The sequence below is a fragment of the Felis catus genome, chromosome B3 (assembly GCF_018350175.1).
Source record: "Felis catus isolate Fca126 chromosome B3, F.catus_Fca126_mat1.0, whole genome shotgun sequence".
Taxonomy (NCBI): domain Eukaryota; kingdom Metazoa; phylum Chordata; class Mammalia; order Carnivora; family Felidae; genus Felis; species Felis catus.
In genome coordinates this window covers 21616026-21629368 of record NC_058373.1, presented here as the reverse complement: position 1 = coordinate 21629368, position 13343 = coordinate 21616026, and positions in this window count along the sequence as shown.

Sequence of the window (13343 nt, the reverse complement as noted above, 5' to 3'; positions counted from 1 at the left end):
CTCTGCTCGTCACCAGCTCCCATCCTCCTGAAGACCAGCCCTCTGGCCCTGGCTCAGCAAAAATCGCCAAGAAGGGCCAGTGTAGATCAAGACAGAGGAAAGGGCAAGACCACAGGGACCTGGGTGCCAGATAACCCTAGGGAATGTCCTCGTTCTGACCTCTGGCCTGAGAAGGAAACTTGACCTTGCTTCCTCCTCCCCCACACTAACTCTCATTTCCTATAAAGAAGGAGGTGCTCAGCCAAACTTCTCTCCCCTCCATCCTTCTAATCCCACCAAAGGGAACTGTTCCACAACTTTCTTTCTCCACACTACCTGAGGACCACCTTAGTGGTCTCTTAGTCTAATCATGAAATCATCCCTCTGTCCCAGCACCAGTGCAATGCAACCAATCTCTTCTGTTCTTTCTCATCCCACTCCCACTCCCAGGGGCACTGTCTTCAGGTTTTTTTTTTTATTTCCTTCTGAAAAAATAAGGAAATATTCCTACTTTTAAATTACTATATTTTGACAATATTTTTGGGCTTTCTATTATAATTGTTGGGGATTTGACCCTTGTAATCCACTGTGTTCCCACCTTCCTCCCACACCCATCATCCTAATATATCTTAATATTATAATTTTTGGTTAAATTAATAGTCCGTGTTAATATTATCAGGACTATCACTAATCACACAGTGTATAATAAATATATTCCTTTCCCATAATCCAGCTCTCCACACCAGAGATAAATTCATCCTTTTACTATTTCAATGACCTAATGGTTAAATTTAACCCCAAAGTTTTATATTTTCATCAATGCCTATCAACAGTTGTTTCAAATGTCCTAACACATTAGATAATCTGGCGGTTCCCCCACTTCCCTGGATACCTCCCTCCCAGCGCTTTGATCTGTTGCTCTCTTGGTCTGTGGTACAAATTGTTACCTTGGGGTTTCTCTCAGCCTCTCCATCAGGCTGAGTCCCTCAGTTCCTGCACCCTAGGTCCTCTTCTTTCTTGGTTTACATGCTCATTTTGCTGGAGCACGTCCTCCATCATCTTTCTGAGAAAGGATATATAGAAGGTAAAAGCTTTAAAGATGTTGCATGCCTAGGGGCACCTGGGTGGCTCAGTGGGTTGAGCACCTACTTCAGCTCAGGTCATGATCTCACCGTTCATGGGTTCAAGCTCCACATTGGACTCCGTGCTGACAGCTCAGAGCCTGGAGCCTGCTTCAGATTCTGTGTCTCCCTCTCTCTCTCTGCCAGTCCCCTGCTCGTGTGCTCTCTCTCTCTCTCTCTCCCTCTCTCTCAAAACTAAAATAAACACAAAAAATTTTTTAAAAAGATGTTGCATGCCTAGAAATACTTTGATATCACTTCATATATGAAAGGTAATTGGGCTTGTTGTACAAATTTAAGTTGAAAATAATTTTCCATCAAAATTTCAAAGGCATAATTCCATTGTCTTGTATCTTCTAGTGCTACTGTTGTGAAGTCTACCATCATTCAGGTCTGAAACTTTTGTATGCTTTATACGCTCCTCCTCACAATCCCCAGTTTGTAGGATTTTCTCTTGATCCTTGATACTTTTATATTTCATGAAAATATACATTGGTGTGGAATTTTAAAAGTTCATGGTCCTGGTGTTTGCTGAGTTCTCTGTGTGTGAAGGGTCCGCCCTTCAGGTGACAATTTTCTCATATTATTTCCTTGAAATATCTTTGTTTTTTCTATATTCTCTTTTTGTAACTCAAATTAGTAGGACACTGAGTCATCTGGACCTACCTTCTAGTTGTAGTTCTTCTCTTATTGTCAATCTCTTTGCACTTTTTTAAGAGAGATTTCCTCGACTCCATCTTCTATCTCATCTATTAGAAACCCTCTTTCTCATGCTCTGATAACCTATTATTTATAGAATGCTGATCTTGTCTCTTGGATGCAATATCTCTGTCATCTCTCTGAGAAGATTAATGATAGGAATTTCATCTTGAGCTTCTGTTCTGCTCCCTTCTCTCTAACTCCTCTGAATGCCTTTCTTCTGTTTGTTGTTTGTTGAAATCTGTGCTAGCAGCATCACTCACATGTTAAGGGATCCTTGGCAATCTGTTCAAAGCTGAGAGTGAAGCACTGAAGAGCTCTTTGAAAATTTGGGGGGAGGAGAGGATTTTAGACTGGTAGATGGAGCAGATTTCCTTGTCAGGCACCCCTCACATGTAAGCATTTTTAGGTCTTTTCCTAGGGACATGTGTCCTGCCTGGAGCACATAGGTCTTGCGGCCCATGTCCAGGGAATAGAGTGGGATGGGCTCTTGGGGGTCTTCTCAGTTAGTGTGAAGTCTTTCTTCTTATATCCCAACCCCTTTTCAGCCACGAATCTCACCCCTGCCTTCTGCTGTCCCTGTTGTCCCTTACCCAGAGCCACTCCCCTCCAATTTCTTCAAAGAACAAAGCTCCAGCTTTGTCTGGAGATTGAGGGGGGAGAGTCCTGGGATCCAACTGGCTTCCTAGACAGAGTTTGGGTCATCCTCTCTTTTTTTGCCTCCACCATCCCCACTTCATCTCACTTCCTGTAGTGCCAATTTTCTCCTATTACCCAGGCTTCTGGGTTCCTCTGAGTGAAGAGGCCTGATTCTTGGCAACATACCCCCTCCCCAACCCCATAGGTCCTCAGGTCCTGGCTTCTTCCTGTCCCACTGCTCTAACATCTCAATCTACTCATCAGGAAAATGGGGATAGCAGTGGTTCCCAGCCCCAAGGTTGCTGTAAGGAATAAATGAGATCACTGTGGTGCCATCACTATTATGATAGGAATTGTCAGAACAGCCCTTTGGGCAAGCTCTGTCCCCTAGTGTGTGTTCTGTTTTACAGCCCACACAGGCCCAGGAAGAGAGCCAAGCCCAGGGATGATATGAAGTGCTCATGCTGAGTGTGCAGAGCCAGGGAAAGCTGTTCCCCTCCACATGCTCCCAGGCCCTGCCAATCCATGCAGGATCCAGTCACCAGCCAAGCATGGCACCAAGAAACATATGAACTTGGCTGTTTCATGTCCTCCCTGCAGCTTTGCTCAGCCCCCTCCCTCCAACCCATGAACAGAAATGTGCACAAATGCAAAATAACGATATTCCTGTGAGATGGCAGCTGAGACCCATGTGGTTGAAGACAGTTTGAGAAAAGGATGAGCCTCTCTATGCCATCTGCCTGCCCACTTTTCAAATACTTTTACCCACCTTAGAAATCATGCCTGACTTTAGTGGGAATTATTACCAGAGTGATAAAGATGTGAGTGTTCACCATGAGAGGGATAGTTAAGTCTTGCAGTGCAGCCTTTGCTGTACTGTTGGGGGTTTAACCCTTGAAGCCAGAGGGACCTCCTTTCTGCTTCAGCAGGCTCCTGGCAGAGGGCAGGCACAGGGGACCATGACATGAAAAGCCAAGGAGCCAAGACTGCTGCTGTGATCCAGGTCCCTTGTATGACTGTCAAGACATAAAGTCTTGCCTGGAACCTCAGATGCCCAGGGGTCTGGCCAGACACATGGACAGGGCCACCTTGTTTGTAAATTACACAGGCACACATATTTCAGTGGGACTTCAGGGAAGCCATTACATTTCTATTACTCTGTGTGGGAGGGAGGGAGGGAGGGAGGAAGGAGGGGAGGAAGGAAGGAAGAAAGAGAGGGAGGGAGGGAGGAAGGAAGGGAGGAAGGGAGGAAGAGAGGGAGGAGGGGAAAAGAGAGGGAGGGAGGAAAGAAAGAAGAAAGGAAAAAAACAAAAAGGAGGGTAGAAGGGAGGGAGGAAGGGAACTTAGTTTCCCACCACCTGCCCTAGATCCCAGGCCCCTTGTCTAGGTGTCTCAGTCCACTTGGGCTGCTGTAACAAAATACCACAGACATTTATTGCTCACAGTTCTGGAGGCTGGAAATGTGCAGAGTCTGGTTCTGATGCATGCCCTCTTCCAGGTTGCAGACAGCCGACTTCTCACCCCTTCCTCACAGGACAGAGGAGCCAGTTAACTCTCTGGGGTCTCTTCTGTGAGGGCACTAACCCCTTCATGAGGGCTCCACCGTCATAACCAGTCACCTCCCAAAGGACGCCCCTTCCTAGTATCCTCACATTGAAGGTTCAACATATGAATTTTGGGGGACACAAACATTTAGTCAATAATATTAGAGGAAACTCATGATGCCAATTTCCATGTTTTAGGTACCCTTCCAGGAATTAAATTTCATGCTTTTACACACACACACACACACACACACACGAATGAGTGGATTCCATGCACACACTTTTTCATGAAACAATATACTATGAAGCATGCTCCATATCATAACCCTAAAAAGATCTTTTTATGAAAAATGTGTGTAATTCCATATGAGGATGAGCTATGATTTAATTAATTGATATTACTGCTGATAGTATTTAAGTGGTTTCCCTCCTTTGCAATCTCAAAGAATGCCCCCATGAGCCTCAGTGGTAAACGTCCTCACAAACCTGTAAGAGATCACCTGCAGGGCAGAATCCTAATGTGGGGTGACTGCGTGGAGAGTTTCTAATCCTGACAGATGTGCCCAAATTCCCACAAGGTGCTTGTCCATCCTGCTCACTCACACAGCCCTTATCAAATGTTGGAATTTTGCCAGTCTGATAGATGTCAAGCAGGGCTTCTCTGCCATTTCCGTTACATTTATCTTAATCTAGGTGGGATTAAACATATTTTCAAATGTTTAGAAGCAGTGTCATTTCCCGTGAAGGATTTCTTTTTTTTTTTAATTTATTTTTTTAATGTTTATTTATTTTTGAGAGACAGAGACAGACAGAACGCAATCCGGGGAGGAGCAGATAGAGAGGGAGACACAGAATCTGAAGCAGGCTCCAGGCTCCAAGCTGTCAGCACAGAGCCCGATGCAGGGCTCGAACTCATGAACCATGAGACTGTAACCTGAGCCGAAGTCGGATGTATAACCAGCTGAGTCACCCAGGTGCCCCTCCTGTGAAGGATTTCTATTCATTGCCCATTTCTCAATTCAGTTGTTGGATTTTTTTTTTCTTATTGATTTATAGCAGCCTTTGGCCAGTGAAAGGGTTGCATATGTTATTATGCATATGATACTATTCTTGTGTCACAGGCATAAATATACCTTGTTCTTTTTCATGACTGCATGATAATTCCATTTTAAGGAGGTGCTGTAATTTTGTTCTCAGTTTATCATTTGCCCTTTTCCTTTCATCAGGATGTTTTTCCTGCCATTCAGAAACATCTGGCTCTTATCTGGTAGAATAAATCCGTTATGCTGTTTATGGCCTCAGCATTTTGCAATAAGATCAAAAAGGTCACCCCTCCAACATTATAAACATTTTTCTTATCCTGCTATTTTTATGGTTTCCATTTTCTTAGCTTTAAATCCTCGACCCACCTGGATCCCTCTGGAATTTATTTTAGTAGCAACAGGAACTGGGTACTCAATATTATTTTTTTCCAGGTGGCTAGCTGGTTGTCCCAACACAATGTATTGAATAGTCCACCTTTTCCTACAGGTTGAGAGGTCACCTTCACCACGTTCTAGATTCTCGTATGTATTTGGCAACCCTGCACTGTGGATGTCCGCCTGGCCACCTCTGGTCTTCTGACAAGCCACGCAGACCAGTGAGAAGCTCTGACTCCCAGACCTCCCTCACCCTTCTTCAAGGTGGGCCTTTATTCTTGGATAACCCCTTTTAAAGCACCACAATGAACCAACGTGTCTCCAGAAAGTGACATTCCCAAGACGGAAAAGTCACCCCTTGGAGGGGTGTCTGGCCCACAGCTCTGCACCCTATGGTCAGGTCCCCTAACCATGCCCCACCCCCCAGCCCCCCATCACAAGCATGACAGGCCCAGAGCAGGGGACCAGGGTTCAGGCCAGCTTCAAGCTGCCTAGGCTGAGGAAAGGCAGTAGCACAGTGTGAAGGAGGAGGCTGGGCAGGTAGGTTACCACACTCCCTCCTAGAAGGCTAGAAGGAGTGCTAGAGCCAGCCCCAGCTTCCTGCCCCCTGGCCTTCCCATCCAAGCCTGCTCCAGCCTCCCTGCAGGACACCGCCATTCACATTCAAGCTTCTATCCTGTGCCAGGACCTGCACCCAGTGCTGGTGAGTGAGCAAACAGACATAGAGCACATGCCTGTGGAGGCCAGTGTTCACAGAGGGCGGGCATCATGGCATCTTGCAGGGGCTGCAATTGGTCAGCAGAAGCAACACTCCCAGTAAGCATTGACCAGAAGTAGGAGCTGCCCAGAACGTGGGGAGGGAAGGCCCACAGCAAGAGGAAAAGGTATGTACAAGGGGCCTGAGACAGGAGGCAGCAGGTGACACGGGACACAGGACAAAAGCCCAGGCTGCTCCCACACTGCAAATGTTCTACTGAGACCCAGGCCTCGCAGGGCTGGGGTGCCATCAAGCACCCCACCAGGCTCTTGCCAGCTGTTGGGCTCAGGCTCCATTTCTGACTTAATAGCTCTGAGGCTCAGTTTTCACATGCATAAAATGGGCATAATGCTGTGACAACCCCTGACATTGGTGAGAAGTCTCCACCCCACCTCTAGACCTATGTGAATCCTCATACCAGCAAACACCATTCAGTAGATGTGAGTTGGGCCCCTCCACCAGCCAAGTCACACACACACACACACACACACACACACACACACATGCAAACACACGTACTCAGCTGGAATATTTTCTAGGCATTTTACTCATTTAATCCTCATAGCAATGCTTCACAGAAGGATATATTTCTGTCATAGACTTCAACCCATCCTGTCCCTCTAGTATTTACAAGGTCCCAATGCACCCCCTCTCCTTCTGCAGGATGCTCTACGATTTGGGGTAAAAAGTCAAGTTGCATCTGGTAGCTTTGAAAGGTGAATCCCTCGCTCCTCTCCCGGGGGTGATAACAGGCAGGTCCTTGACAATTGCTGGTTCCCAGGCACTCGTTTGTCCTGAAGTAGCTCCCACCTTTACATGATTCTGGGGTCCTTGCACTGAATGACCAGCTTGTGCTCAGCCAGGGAGGACCGGCTGGTGAGGGCCTGATGCTGCCGGGTGGGGGCCTTGCCCATCCCTCTGTGGCCCTAGGAAAAGTGTTCCAAGTTAGAAGGTCGGGAAGTGGTCGCTTCTTACAGAGCTGCTTTAAATTATTTCAGCTGCACTGAGGCATTTGAGAGTCAGACCAAATAAACATTTGCATCTAAAAAAGGCAAAATAGGGTCATTTGAAATAGAGAAGAAAGCCTTTCCCATATCCGGAGGGTGTGGCCAGACTTTCCAGAGAAGCCCTGCAGGGTTTGCTTTGGTTTTGTGTGTTTGCCAAGGCACATAACTCAGCCCCTGCTTTGGGAGGGAAGTATTTTCTTTTAAATAAAATGGGAGTTGAGCTGAGTTTCCTTCCCCTGATTTGCTCTAGGGTCACCCCCGGCCCCCTGTAGCTGTCAGGACCACATCTTTAAAGGCGTGCTTTTCTTGAGAGGATGACCACGACCCCCTTGATGTTATCAGCCAGGCAGGCCCAAGGCAGGGAGGAAGGGCGGTACTCCCCAAGCTCCCAGAACTGCCCACAGCATCACACACACACAGTCTGATGCTTTTCCCTCCAGGATGCCTCCTAGCCTCTTCACTTTGGGCCCAGTGCCCAGGAGACATGGCCCTAAGGAGTCTGGATTGGAACATAGCATGGGCATCACGTTCTTTGCCCTATTACTTCCTAGCAATTAGGCTCCCAGGACTTCAATCCCACCGTGTAGATTAAACCCCAAAGGAGGGGAATCTGCCACAATACTCTGTGTGCTCCCTCCAGACCCAGTGGCACTTCTACTGATGTCGAGCTCCTGAGGACAGCAGGGACAGTCCACCCTGGCCTCCCGTGATGCCCAGGTGCTTTCACACAGGTCGGTCTCCACGTCTAAGCGGTCCACTTTCACAGCAACCTCGTCTTGGAGGAAGGTCTGTGCAGTTGAAATAACTTCCTATCCTCAAGACGGAGCTGCTCCTGCCTGAGGTGCCTCATCGTTAAACCCAACCATAGATAACTAAAAATGTTGTGCGTGACCAGAAGCGCAATGCATCTGGTCAGCCTCAAATGCCCAGCCATCTCTGGGTTCCATACTTAAACTTCCTATGAAATCGTCTTGCCTTCTGCCCATTTTTTATTTCTCTGGATCCTTGGGAACAGAGACTGCCGCCTGCTTCGTGAAGTGGTAAACAAAGTTTGTATCACCTAAGTTGTCTTTAATCATTTTTAACAATACAAACATTTTAACAATACAAACCCCCTCCCCTTTTGCCCACCACAGAGCCCTTGCTCGCTCATTCATTCATTCATTCATTTAAACATTGTTGACCCTGGGTTCAAGATGTCTGATTTACCACATCCAGGTGCTTCTCCTCCCTACCCAGATCCTCTGAAATATCAGAGTAAATATAAAAACAAATACTTAGAAGCCCTGGGACACTAGGAAAAGTGCTGTCAGCAGACCAGAACACTGAAGAATTTCTGGAAGATAGGAAGCAGGTGAGCTCAGAGTAGTGGGGAAGCCCAACAAATCAGAGGAGCCTGCAATACCAAGCAGATGGGAAACCATCCTAAAAGCCACCTTCCCCCTTCTAGGAATGGGAGAAGTGGTGGTATGGGGAAGGAATGAGTCATGGGATATTGATAAGGTAATTACTTGAAGGGTTCCCCAAGCAGCTGGGATGGTGCCCCATTTGCCCCCAGAATAAAGTCAAGGTGTAGCTTTAATATTGACGGCAGGGGCCCTGGGGTGGCTCAGTCAGTTAAGTGGTTAAGCATCCCTTGATCTCAGCTCAGGTCATGATCTCATGGTTTGTGAGTTCGAGCCCCTCGTCAGGCTCCTGGCCTGCTTGGGATTCTTTCTCTCTCCCTTTCTCTCTCTGCCCCTCCTTTATTTGTGCTCTCTCTCTCTCTCTCAAAATAAAATTAAAATAATAAAATAAAATAAAATAAAATAAAATAAAATAAATTTTAAAAATTAAGGCAGATTGTTGCAAGGGGCGCCTCCAGAGAGAGACGCAGGACCCTGCCCAGGTAACTGCAGCCACAGTGAGAGACAGAGTGTCCCCTGTGAAGGCACTTTGTCCTTGCATTTCCCTGCCTGCCTCCATGACCCCAAGTGCCCAGGGGTGCCAGGGTTGCTGTGACCAGAGTGGACAGTCCCTTACAGGAGGGAGGTTTTCTTGTGTTCAAGATATATTCCACACAGCAAGAATGATCCATCAAGACCAGCAGTTCCCACACAGGCTGCACTTAGGATCCTTTACCCTCTTAAAAATGTTTGAGGGCCCCAGAGAGGACTACTCTATGAGGAAAACCTACTGATATCTACTGTAAGAAATCAGAATGCAGAAAATTTTTAAATCTTTATTTTTAAATGATAATAAAGCCAATACATGTTAGCACAAATAACATAACATTTATGAAAATAGATATATTTGTCTAAAAATAATTTATTTAGTAAGATGAGTGACATTATTTTATATTTTTGAAAATCTCACCAATGTCTGGCTTAATAGACAGCTGGATTTTCACACCTGCTTCTGACTTCAATCTGTTATGATATCACACATCATCTAGACTCTGGAAAATGCCACTGAACACTCATGAGAGAAGAAAATGTCTTTGTATTCCTATTAGGTTTTTGCTTTTTGGACCCCCTGAAAGATTCCCAGGAACCCCCATGGGTCCACAGACCACACGTTAAGAACCATCATCCTGGCATTCATTTACAAATGAGATCAGACAACCAGGAATCCCCATATATTTGAAGGAAAACCACAACTCTCCAAGGAAGAACCAGACAGAACCCTGGAGAAAACAGGGTAACACAGGAATCAGAAAAGAACATTAAAATAAGTATAACTACTATCATCAGTAGTAGGTTCAATAAGACATAAGAACAGGTCAGATGGCAAGTGGGCACAGAGTAAACACATAAAATCAGTGCTTTTCCTATAAACCATTAATAACCAGATAGGAGATAGCATTTGCAATAGCACCAAAAATATCTAGGCACATATCTAAGCACCACAAATAATCTAGGAACAGACCTAATCAAAACTTTGGAGGACGTGCATGAAGGAGATTTTAAATCATATAAAAGAACATAAATTGAGAGGTGTACAGTTTCGTGTGGGAATCCTCAGTATTAAAAGTTGGCAGATATAGGAGCAGCTCAACAAGCACCCCTCTGTATTATACTGGATTGAGTTGGATTTCTATCACAAGTATCAAGAGGTGTAACCAATATATTCTCTAAGATGAAAGCCACCCCAAACGAAATGATGAGACAAGTGATTGAGACAATATTTGCAGGGCACCTGAGTGTCTCAGTCAGTTTATTACGGAACCAGGCTGGAACACTGGTGGAAAAACCAAGAGGCACTCGGAGATCTTGGTGGATCAGAGATTTATTTAACACCGGAGGGCTCAGAGGAGACTGTTTCCCCAAAGGTCTGAGCCCCGAATGCAAGTAGGGAGGGTAATTTATAGCCCTCAGCTTCCACATACATGGGGGTTTTCACGTATGTGCAGCAAAGGAAGAAGAACCCAGAGGAGGGGTCTCTAAGCTAGAAACCAGAGCCTGTTTTAGCCCCGCCGGCCATCTTTGGCGTACTTTATTCACTTCTCCAACATTCCCCCTTTGATGCCTTTTAAAAAAACTTTTAGTAGGCATCACCTTTCAGTTTTACAGGTTGATACTCTCAGAGGGCTAAGATACACACAATAGTTTGGCGAGCAACAGTGTTTTCAATAAAATGTACCACGGCATTCAGTATACAGGGGCCGATGGTTACACGTAAAATTATGGAGAGGAGGGGCCACACCAGGGCAGGAAGCCAGGATCCCCAATCTGTGAGATCCCATCCTCTCCTTTGATTGATAATTTCCTGTTGTCTATGTTGAATTCCTTCCTTGAGTTCCTTAACCTTAGTTGTAACTATTCCTGACTGGTTTACGAAATAGCAACCTTCCTCCCCCAGAAAGATGCAAGTCCCTCCTTTTTCTGAAGTGAGGAGGTCGAGGGCTCACCTATTTTGGGGGATCACTGCCGCCAGAGAGTTTATTTGGTTTTGTAAGGTTACCAGAGAATCTGCCACCAGTTCCATGTCTTCACTTAGCTCTTGAGATAGTCAATGATATAGTCCTACGGATGAACCTATGCCCCCTATTCTGGTTCCTATTCTTGTCACAATTCCTGCGCCTATCAGAGCGGGTAGCAGGACTGCCCATTTAGCCTGGGACTTGGAGCTAAAGGCTGTTAGGAGCTGATCTTCAGTGTATACAGATATCTCTGGGGTTAGGAAGATGGAATAACATATCTGAGTCCAGTTGGCCTCTAAGCATCGGTAGGCTGAATTAGAACACAGATAGAACACCCCAGGGGTTGAACATAGGATTGTATTCCTCTTTTAAGGTTATATTTCTTCTGCATAGAGAGGTACTGTTCATACCTTCAGGGACTGTACAGATTAGATTGTTGGCATTTGTGAGATGCCATTGTGAGATGCCATTTGTGAGATGCCCATTGTGAGATGGACCCCAGTGGCCAGGAGTCCAATTAAGACAGATGTGTTGGTTTTGAGATTTTCAGGAGCTTCCCAGGTCAAAGGGATGGGAGTGGCTAAGTAAGCCCTCCAGCTTAGGGACAAGCACACCCAGCAGGTTTGGTTGTGATTATCTATTTTATGGAGGACTTGTAGAGTAGTGTTGGCCCAACGCTGGAGTGGGGAATTGGTAAACATCTGATTGAGGGCTGAAAGTTTCAAACCTTGGTAGGCTGCCAGGGAGTGGTTGCCTTTATGGCTTGTATTACCCTATCCTGGGTATCCTTTATAACTTTTTGAAGGACCCTGTCTTGCACCCCTCCCCCATCAGAGATCCCCCATTGAGGAAGGTAAGTGTAGCAAGCTTGCTTCCCTCTCTGGAGACCCTTGTTGTGACATGGGTTCCTGACATTTTGGGTTATCTCTATGGTCCAATACTTAGCCCTTGGGGCACCAGGTGACTGACAGAGAGTGGGTGTTTTTCCCTTGTAGCAATCTTTGAGGAGGGAGCTGAAGGCGCTGAACACCCTTAACACCCTATTGTCATATAACAATGCTGGAGGCAAAGTGGGTAAGCGGCCTTTGTGAGGGTGAGAGAGGTTATCATAACATGCAGGCAATACTTAATAATCCTCCCACCCAGAGGAGGTATGTATAGAGACCTAGCATGCATCTTTTGTCCCATGTCCAGCTTCTTGGTGCAGTCTCTATCAGCCCAACAGTAAGAAATAAGATCAGGGCTATGACACCAGTAAGGGGCGAGGGCTGGCAGAGTTGCATCCAAACCCCTGGGCTAGGTTCACGCATTGATTCCTCAGGCTTCTGCCGTGCACAGGTCAGCCAGCTTCCAGGGTGTGGCTGGAGCAGGGCTGGAGGTCTCAGGGACCAGTTTCCCTTTTGACGATCAGTTTAAGCAGGTTGACTGGATCTGGATCACTTCGCCAGGTTGTGGGTTCTTCCGAGTTGGCCTTCTTAACTCTGGAGTGATGGACCCATGGGGTGATACCTGAAACTTTAAGGGCTGTAGGAGTTGTTAGAATAACAGTATGAGGCCCAGTCCACCATGGCCTAAGAGGTTCCCTCTTCTGATCCTTCACCCACACAGAGTTTCCTGGCTGAAAGGAGTGAACGGGGTTCCCTAAGGAAATTGGGGTCCTCTCTATGTATCTCTGTAACTTATTTAGGACTGCCCCCAAGGTCTGCAGCTGTTCTCTTATTCCCTTGTCTCCAATCTGGTGTAGGTCTCCCTGGGAGTTTTCCTAAACATGGGGGGGGGGGTCGCCCATATAATAACTCAAAAGAGGAGAATCCCAGTGCCCAGGCATGCATTGGGCATGCAGAAGGGCCAGTGGTAGTAAATCTGGCCATGGGAGATTAGTTTCTTGGTGGAACTTAGCCAGGGTTTCCTTGAGGGTGTGATTCATCCGCTCTACTTTCCCTGAGCTCTGGGGTCAGTAAGCAGTGTGCAGTTTCCAGGTAATATTGAGGGACTTTGTCAGGGTTTGTGTAATGTCTGCCACAAATGCAGGTCCATTATCACTGTGTATGGTTAAGGGTAGACCAAACCGAGGCACAATCTCCCGTAGAAGGGCTTTGGCCACCTTGTGACTTCATTCCGTTCTGGTTAGGAATGCTTTGACCCATCCCGAATATGTGCAGATTATTACAAGAAGGTACCTGAGCCCTTTATTTGGTTGTATGTCAGTGAAGTCCACCTCTAAGTCTTCGAAAGAGGCAGCCCCCATCCTTTGCATGCCAGGTGGGGGCCGTGGGGC